The 9,465-nt window shown below is 42.1% G+C and overlaps 1 non-coding gene across 1 annotated transcript; it reads right to left on the bottom strand.

Annotated features, from left to right (window-relative positions):
* Positions 1 to 7,665: 7,665 nt before the first annotated feature.
* LOC122649322 lies at positions 7,666 to 7,772 on the bottom strand. Its single transcript, XR_006331281.1, has one exon. It is a non-coding gene; the product is annotated as a small nucleolar RNA R71 (small nucleolar RNA).
* Positions 7,773 to 9,465: the final 1,693 nt, after the last annotated feature.

Below are 9,465 nucleotides of genomic sequence, written 5' to 3'. Positions count from 1 at the left end.
CACCATTTGACAATTTTAGAAAAATTGTCCATTTTTCTGCAGTCTTACACACTTGTCCATTTTCCACAGTGACATGTCCAAAATCACCATGAACATAATCACAACAATATTGCTTATGCGAAGTACAATGAAAGGACACTCCAGAGTCAATAAACCAAACTTCAGATTTAATATCTACTGATGCAGATAAACCTAAATCATTGTATACCTGTTCATTTGTAGAAACCATGTTTGCTTTTTCCTCATTTGACTGCTTACCCTTTTCATCCTTGTTCTTCCCTTTCCAGCAATCTTTCTTCAAATGACCCGGTTTGTTGCAGGTCTAGCACTTTCCAAACTTTCCATAATTTTTTTCTTTTTCTCTTCCTTTCGACTGTGATCTTCCTCTAAATTGGGACTTTCTCCCACCCGAGCCACTTCCTTTTTCTTACTGTCTTCTTCTTATTTCTACTGACAGAGCAGTAGTAGATGAGGTTGCCTCAGAACTCTTTCTGCGCATCTCATCCATCACTCAGTATGCAATTGACAACATCATTGAAAACTAAATTTTCAGTGATAGTATTGCTCACTGCCATAACCAGGTTGTTCCAACTTTCTGACAGAGAACACAGGAACAGCAAAGCCCTAAGCTCATCATCAAAAGTAACATCGACAGATTGCAGTTGACTGGTGACCATATTAAACTCATTTAAATGGTCAACAACAGATCCAGAATCAGACATAGTCATATTAAACATTTTCTTTATGAGAAATACTTTGTTAGAAGCAGAGGGTTTTTCATATAACTTAGCTAGGGTAGTCATCACTCAAGCGGTAGTTGTCTCTTGCGTGATGTTGAAGGCCACCTGCGACGTGAGTGACAACCTCACCGTAGCCAACGCCTTCCGATCAAGGATCTTCCACTCTTCTTCCTTCATCGCCTCTGTTTTCTTTCCTTCAAGTGGTTGATACAAATCCTTCTAAAAAAGAAGATCTTCCATCTGCATCTTCCACCACTGAAAGTTCTGACCGTTGAACTTCTCAATCCTCGTCTTTCCATCTTCTGCCATCGCTCCCACTCAAGCTAAACACGAAAAAAAAACCTTCGATCTGCTTCCTGAATCAAAGCTCTGATACCAGTTGTTAAGAAAACAACGCCCAGAATGGCGATTTGCAGAAGAAAAATGAAAATAGAGAGAACACACACAACACACAACACAGAGATTTACGGGGTTCACCTCCAAGATGAAAGCTACGTCCACAGCCGAGCAGTTGAACAGGTTTCACTATTTTCTCTGGAAATGTTACAAACTCTCATAACCCTATCTCAAAGAGATAAGAACAATATATAAGAAAATGTTAACCCCAGAAAGTACACAAATACCCCTAGCTAAAAAATGCCAAAAAAATCTGAGCCGGACCAAAACATAACACATGGCTCAAAAGTACTCATTTCGAAGATCTCGACAAGCCCAACACAACTCTTTTGGTGTGGAGCCCCGCCATTTTTTGGCATTCCGAGGTCGTTTGGAGGTCAAAACAGCCCTCCGAAGGTCTCAACCACACTTTCTGGACCAAATCAGGCTTCACCAACAACAAATCGTTCTTGACTAGAGGTAGGATCGGACATCCTGTTCATATGGTTTTTACATTGCATGTCACTAAAAATGATGATTTTAGGATATACATGTAATCACATTAATTCTGTGTATAGAAATGAATCTGGTACAATTCTCACATGTGTTACTGCCTGTGGTATTAGGACGAGATGCGTACCTGTCATCAGTTGACTATTTGACCTGAGAAATCTTCATCATTACGGTATTACGTTATGAATTTGGTGCACCAATGGTTGATGTCTCATGGACTATATATAGGTGTATTGGATTTGTGATTGCATATGGTGAACGAAAAAGTTGCTCAACACAGAATCCATTAATTACTTTTGACTGGGGAATATCAAAAAGAGAGAGTCTGTGATAAATTATATTGGAATCTAGATCCAATGGCTTTTTGTAAATTGTTTATAAAATTATTTTCTTATTATCATTATAATTTTATTTTTTAATGATGTTTGATCGTGTTTTTGACGTCCGATTATGATCATCGAGTCTCTAATAAGGACATGTATGATGAATTGAGGTTTGACAGTATTTAATTTAGTAGAGGGTCTTATATGTAAATTAAAGAGTTTAATTATGCATGACAATTATTGGGAACATAAAATAGGTTGGTTATCTTTTTAATTATGAAAATTTTATTTGATAAAATTTTCAAAGATACCGAATCCTTTTTAAATTCTAACTCTTCCTAGTTTAGAAGCAAGATAGATTGTAAATTCTAAACTTCACCAAAAAGTCTCCAAATCAGTTTAGGAAATTCGAAGTTGAGATTCTCATCAACCCTAATGGGTTTAGCTATTTAAAGATACAAGGGGGGGTGGGGGGAATTAGGATTGACTGAATTTTGATGTCCCCCCTCTTGGTCGATCCCCTTGTCCCTCTCATCACTCTCTCTCTTTCTCTTTGAGGTATGGTGTGATTAGGGTTTGGGTTTTTGAAACCTTAAATTTTGGTGATAAGGTAACCTATTCTTTCCCGTTTCGTTTCGTTTCGTTATGAGTTGATTTCAAATTTGAATACAAAGGTTATATACTCGATCCATATCTATTGCGTAATCAGATCACGGATTCCAACAGTAATTACACCGTATAAGGGCGAATAGGATTGTACACTTGGAACTCTTAACATATGTTTGATCCAAATCTGATTCAAGCCTGGTTGAGCCCACACGACTCATGGGCAGGCTCAAGTTGCACCCGTAAGATCTCATTGCCCTTAAAAATATTCTATTTATTTGAATTCATGGGGGATATCCAATTGTGTTTCAAATATGATATCATATTATTTACACCATGAAAACCCTATTATTTATGGCAAAAAGCCTCTAAATCTAGCATTCTTATTTGTGTCATATGGAGAGGTGATGTTGCCATTTTGATCGTTGGATATATTCACCACATGTCAAATTTCAAGTTTAAGCACATACTTGTGTTTGCGGCCCAAACCCATTGGTTCTGGTCAGGTTGGGCCAAAGGGGCCAGGGTTGGAGGGCATCGTTGGGGCCGAAAGCAAGGGGAGAGGTTGGAACGTGGTTGTGCCCTGTCAGTTATGGGCTGGCCCACGTGTCAAAGACGCAGACATCGGTGAATGCAGGGCTGCGTCGCTCAGGGAGTATGGAGAAGTCTCACGGTACTGGGCCCCACCACTGCTTTGGTAGTTGGAGGCAGAGTAGGGATAGTGACACACGTGGCGGTGCCTGGTTGGGGCTGAGGAGCATGGACCAAAAAGAGTGGCCTTGGTGGGGGTAACCGTACGGATTGATAACTGCTGGTGCTTATCTTATAAAAGGAAGGCAATGGATCTAGAGAAGACACACAAACACACCTAACAACCAGCATTTGCTTTGGTCTCTTTACGTTCATGCTTTACTTGTTTTGTTTTTGCATTCTTTATTACTGTTCTTGTCTTTATTTGGGGCTGAAAGGAATGTACGGTCACATACTCAGGGAGACGAGGGTATATGCACAGAGCTCACGGTTGTACCTGGTATGATTGATTATTGTATTCATTATTTCAGTTTCATTATTGTTTGTGTCCTAAATCTTTCTCTTCTTGTAATAGATCAACAACATTTCGGGCTGTAGTCCGTAGTTGTTGGCTTAACCCAAAAGACCTTAGAGCTACTCAGGCAGGAGGGAAACCTACTAGCCCGGTAAGGAGTCAGATTAGGCTGTTCTCGGCCTTGTTTGAACTTGCGCAAAGGTTCTGGCACGCCCACACTACTTGCACCACGTGCATATCCCCGTGTGTGAGTGTTTGGGGTTTTTATCACCAAAATATTTTGGCACGCCCGGTGGGACCCTCATAAGCCAACGACTGCTATGGTCAAACAAAAGAAGGGGCCTGGACGTCCTCGTATTCAGAAGGAAACCATGGTGGATGAAGAAATGGAGAATCCTACGGCGGTCGATTTTGCAGACCAAGCCGAGGATGAACCATGCGGTTCACATGGCTGCAATGCCAGTTATGACTCAGCGCATCAGCTGGCAGTTATGGTACATGATGCTGTAGACCCCCTCGTGGGCAGTATACAGCAGGTGGTGGTCTTCTTTCGACCCATTTTTGACGACCTACGACATATGATGGCCGTGGTAAAAAAATCCGTGGCCGGCCAGCAAAATCAGTTTGAGGAGTTTCGTGAAACCCTCGTTGCCTTGAGGCAGCAGGTCACAACGATTGCACCTCCTGATGGGGCTGCCACAGCGGCCGAAGGTAGAGGACCTGAGTTAGGATGAACGAGGTTGCCCGTACAGGCCGAATATGGCGGTAGCTCGAGTCAGAACCCTGTGGTTGGGGATTGGCCTAGAATTAGTTTGCCATCGACGACTTTTGTCAACCCCCTATATCAGGCTGCCTCACCCGACGCCGTTAATCCCATAGGGAGTTACATGGTCAATGGCCCTCCCACGAGCATCCCCGGAGGTATCAGTCACACTGTCGCCTTAGGGGCAGGAAACGTGCCCGCGACAGTTGTCCCCATAGGGGCTCAGTGGCCAACTGCTGCAAGCGCTGCCTAGGCAGGGGGCAACAGGTCGGGCCCAGGATCAATAGCCACGGGGGCAAACGCTGTTCCCCTAGTGGGATACCCACCTCCAGGGCGAAGTCATTTGGGCGTCGGACTCCCAGGGTATAGAGCTCCAGGGGTAAGCGTCAGGGAAAATGTCCCCGAATTCGAGCAGAGACCGGAGGCGTTTCCGAGTGTCCAACCAGGCCCGGCTTATCATGGTAGCCCGTGGCCGTTCGACGCGGTGGGGCACCCTGCTGTACCAGGGGCACCAGTGGTTATCGACCGTAGGGAGCTGACCAGGATCATCCAGGATAGCATTAATCCCTTTTACAGGATGACCCCACGTTCTGCTTACAGGAAGCCCTACCCCGAATACTTCGACGCGGTGGACTTAGGCAGGAACCCCAAAATCCCAGAATTCACTAAGTTCTCGGGTGAGGACAAGGTGCCCACCATTGAGCACATAGCCTACTTCACAGTATAGTGCGGCAACTTGGGCGGGGTGGAACCGGCCAAACTCAGCCTATTCCCCAACTCCCTAACGGGGTCGGCCTTCACCTGGTACTTCAACCTGCCCGCTAACTCGGTCCAGAGTTGGCAAGAAATGGAGGAACTCTTTCACACTCAGTTCTATAGCACTGAGCCGGAGGTCACCATAGGAGACTGATGATCACATTTATGTGTGAAATTATCCCATTTAATTCTGCATTTTATCTGCTTAGAATGGAGGTACCTTGGGTATTTTCTGTCTTTTTCAGGATACATGGGTATTTTTGGCATATTGAAAGAATTGGAGAAAAAGTGCATTTTTGAAGACTAAATTGAGAAACCAGATTGGAGGAGTTCAATGCTACACAGGCACCAGTCTACCTATGGATCGACTCACATGCGATCAAGGGCGAGATGGGAAGAAGCTTCACTGAAGACCCAAGGGCATAATCATAATTTCATAAAATTTGGATATTTTCAGAAGATATTCGATATTGGGCTCATACTGTCCGGAGTATTAATTGGAGCAACTTTAATTCTTAGATTGGGGCAACCCGGGACCAAGAAAGAGAGATATTCTCAAAATGAGAATTTTAATTAACTTGATAATTTACATTAAACTCTCTCTCTCCTCCCTAATATCTCCCTCTCATCTACTACGGATTATTTCTCTATCACTCCAACTTCAATTTTCTGTCTTCTCCCTCTCAAATCCTTAATGGGTCCTACCATTCCTAATTATATTTCACTTCTCTCTCCCTCCTCTTATATCTATTCTATCCAAATCCCTCACGGATTCTAGATATCCATCATTATTTCTATCTCTCGTGCTTTCCTTTTTTTTTCTTTTTTTTATTATTAAATCTCTTATAGATATATAAACCCACGGACAGATTGCCATTGAAGGGAATTCCATTATGAAAATCCTCTCTAACCGTGCCCTCTCTTCATCTCTATTTTTCTCCTTCTTTCTTCTTTTGTATTTTTTTTTTTTAATTTTATCTTTTGGATCTTGGGTTCGGCAAGGGGAGGAGAATCACCGTTTCAGCTTCATCTCCATGGATCGTCGTCACCATTGCTGTCCTTTGTCGCCTTCCACCATGATTGGCTAAGTTTCCTCTATCTTTAGGTGTAGATGAACTAATGGTTTTTGCTATTCAAAATTCTGGTTTGTATGCTTGATTGCTTGATGTTGAGACCCCATCCCTATTTGGATGATTTTAATAGATGTATTTAGTTGGAAAATTCTATTTCTGTGATTCATTATTTTTCATTCAAGCAATAGTATTTTGTTCTTATGTGGTTGTACCGATGATGGATTATAGCTAAACGAACTAAGCATGCCAAGCCCTATAAGCGAAGGACGATAGTACTCGTCAAGATAGTCCATACCTAGGAGGAACCCTACATTCTGTGGTATTATTAGGCATGTGGTTATAATAAACCGAAGCATGCAACTGAATTGAATAGCAACCCATTAGGGATTCGAATCGTAAAGATAATCTTCTCCCGTATTTGCACAACGTTGTTAGTTTAGATTTGTTTCTTTCATTCGTAGTTTTAAAATCAGATTTATTACAAATTAATTTTCATTATTTTCATCTTATCATCTTAGTAATTTAGCCTTTCAGTTCTCCGTAGATCGACCCCTTACTTACTACTTGCTAGATTAGTTTAGGATTTTATTTTTGACCGGTTAATGACAAGATCAAATTTTGGCGCCATTGCCAGAGAACCGAAGCACGGTTGCTAAGATTGATTGAGTTGTTTTGTGTTACTTTGTTTTAGTTTTAATTTCATAATTGGAGAATTTTTATTATTTGTAAGTACTTTAGTAGGTTAATTTTAGTATACTTAACATTCTCTTTGTTTATGCAGGAAGCCAATTAGATCTAGTAGGACAAGCTGTCCATTTGGTTTATTTTTAATTCCTAGACTTTATGTAATTAGGATTATTTTATGTAATTTTTTTATTTTATTCCAGCATTAGATTGGGTGTTTAGGTTTAATTTTAATTTCCCCTACCCCTTAAGATCATATGTGTAACCGTTCATCGGGGACAACACATGGAATTACGCAACCGCCAACACCAGGTAAGTATTTTCGTTAGTTTTAAATTAGTTATTTTTTTTTTTACTTTTTAGTTCAGATTTTTATTTTTAAGTGTTTTTTTTAAATAATAATAAAATAGGCGACGAAAACCAGTCAAGAAGGCCGCTGAGTGAGCACTTCAGTCCAACTGCCTATACCCCTGCATCTTGTATTCAGCTGCCTGCCATTCAGGCTGCTCAATATGAGATCAAGTCCAGCATCATACAGATGTTACCATCCTGTTATGGACTTGCTAATGAGGAGCCTTACAAGCATCTTGATGAGTTCTTAGAGGTGTGCTCTACAGTCAAAATCCAAAACCTCTCTGAAGATGCCCTAAAGTTACTCCTATTTCCATTCTCTTTAAAGGACAAAGCCAAACACTGGTTTCATTCCCTAGATTCGGTTAACATTTCTACATGGGTGGGGATGCAGCAAGAATTCTTAAAAGTTTTTTTCCCCATTGGCCGGACTAATAGCCTTAGAAGAGCCATTACTAGTTTCTCCCAATTAGAGGGCGAACAATTTCGTGAAGCGTGGGAGAGACTCAAGGAATTACTTAGGAAGTGCCCCCACCACGCTGTCCCTAAATGGCAGTTAGTCCAGTGCTTTTATGATGGCCTCCATGACCGATATAGGTAGATGGTGGACTCCTCTTGTGGTGGAACATTGATGCACAAGAATGAGACGGAAGCATGGGATCTTTTTGAAACCCTAAGTGAGAATTTCCAACATCATGCTTCAGCCTCTCGGACTGAGATTCCACACATTGGGCAACCAAAGAAGGGTGGTCCCTATGAGATCAATCCAACTGTAGAGATGGCTGCTAAGGTTGATATGTTGTCCAAGAAATTGGACTATTTGATGTCTATAGGGCAGCATCCTATGTCCCCTTTCCCAATGAGTTTCTTTCTAGCCAATCAAACTGAAGCCTGTGCCCTATGTGCTAGCCCTAGTCACTATGTGACAAACTGTCCTTTGGCTGCACAATACCGTGAGTTTATTCAGGAACAGGTGCAAACGGCTCAAAGTTTTCCTACACCGAGTAATGATCCCTTTTCCAGTACTTATAACCTGGGATGGCAAAACCACCCAAACTTTTCATAGAGAAACTCAATACCTAATAATCCTCCAAACCCACCATATAGACCCATTTAATGTTCAAACCAATGCCTATATGGGTGGACAACCACCATATCCTCAACCCTAACAGAATGAATCCTTTGAGGAAAAGGTGTTAAAAACATTAAGAGGACTCGAGTAGAACACACAATTGCTTCACTCACATACTCAGTCCATTAATAAGCTAGAGAACCAACTGGGTCAGCTAGCCGATGCTATAAGTAGGAGGGAGGCTGGCCAATTGCCAAGTCAGCCAATAGGTAACCCAAATAGTCAAACGGGTCGAGGGAAAGAGCAAGTCCAGTCGGTCACAGTCCTAAGGAGTGGCAAAAGAGTGGATGGGATGCTGCCCACTAGTTCTCAAGGTCAAGGAGAGGCTGAGTCAACCCGAGAGAAATCCGGTGGTGATGTAGACACATATGATTCCATTACTGAAACACCACCTATGAAACTCACTCATTAGTTCCCAAGGAAGGGGCTGCACATTCCTATTGTGGAGGGACCATCACCTGATTCTTACAATCCAAAGGTCCCTTTTCCCTAAGCCCTTCAGACACCATCTTCTCCCCTTAAGGGTAAACAAGGTGAAAAGATGCAAGAGATGATCGACTTGTTCCAACAAGTATGCATCAATCTCCCCCTCTTGGATGCCATGAAGCAAGTTCCTGCTTACGCTAAGTTTTTGAAAGACCTCTGCACCCAAAAGCGTAAGTTGAGAACTCAAATCCCTAAGACTGTCCATTTGACTGAACAGGTTAGCTCTATAATTTCCAGCCACCTACCCCCTAAGCTTAAGGATCCATGTGCGCCTCTTATTTCCTGCATCATTGGAGATCTCTCCATAAGTAGGGCACTACTTGATTTAGGGGCTAGTGTGAATATTTTGCCTAGTTCAGTCTATGACAGATTTGGTTTAGGAGATTTGAAACCCACTGAGGTCATCCTTCAGTTGGCTGACCGTTCAATCAAAACACCTCGTGGGTTGTTAGAAGATGTTTTAGTGAAGGTGGAAGAATTATACTTTCCTGTGGACTTCCTTGTCCTGGATATGGATACAGCCACCACAGCCAAGCTTCCCCCTATCATTTTAGGGCCCCCGTTCTTAGCTACTACAAATGCTTGCATAAATTGTAGATCGGGTGCCATGGACATCAC

Source organism: Telopea speciosissima, chromosome 1 (assembly GCF_018873765.1).
Source record: "Telopea speciosissima isolate NSW1024214 ecotype Mountain lineage chromosome 1, Tspe_v1, whole genome shotgun sequence".
NCBI classification, from domain to species: Eukaryota; Viridiplantae; Streptophyta; class Magnoliopsida; order Proteales; family Proteaceae; genus Telopea; species Telopea speciosissima.
This window is presented reverse-complemented; position numbering and strand designations above follow the sequence as displayed.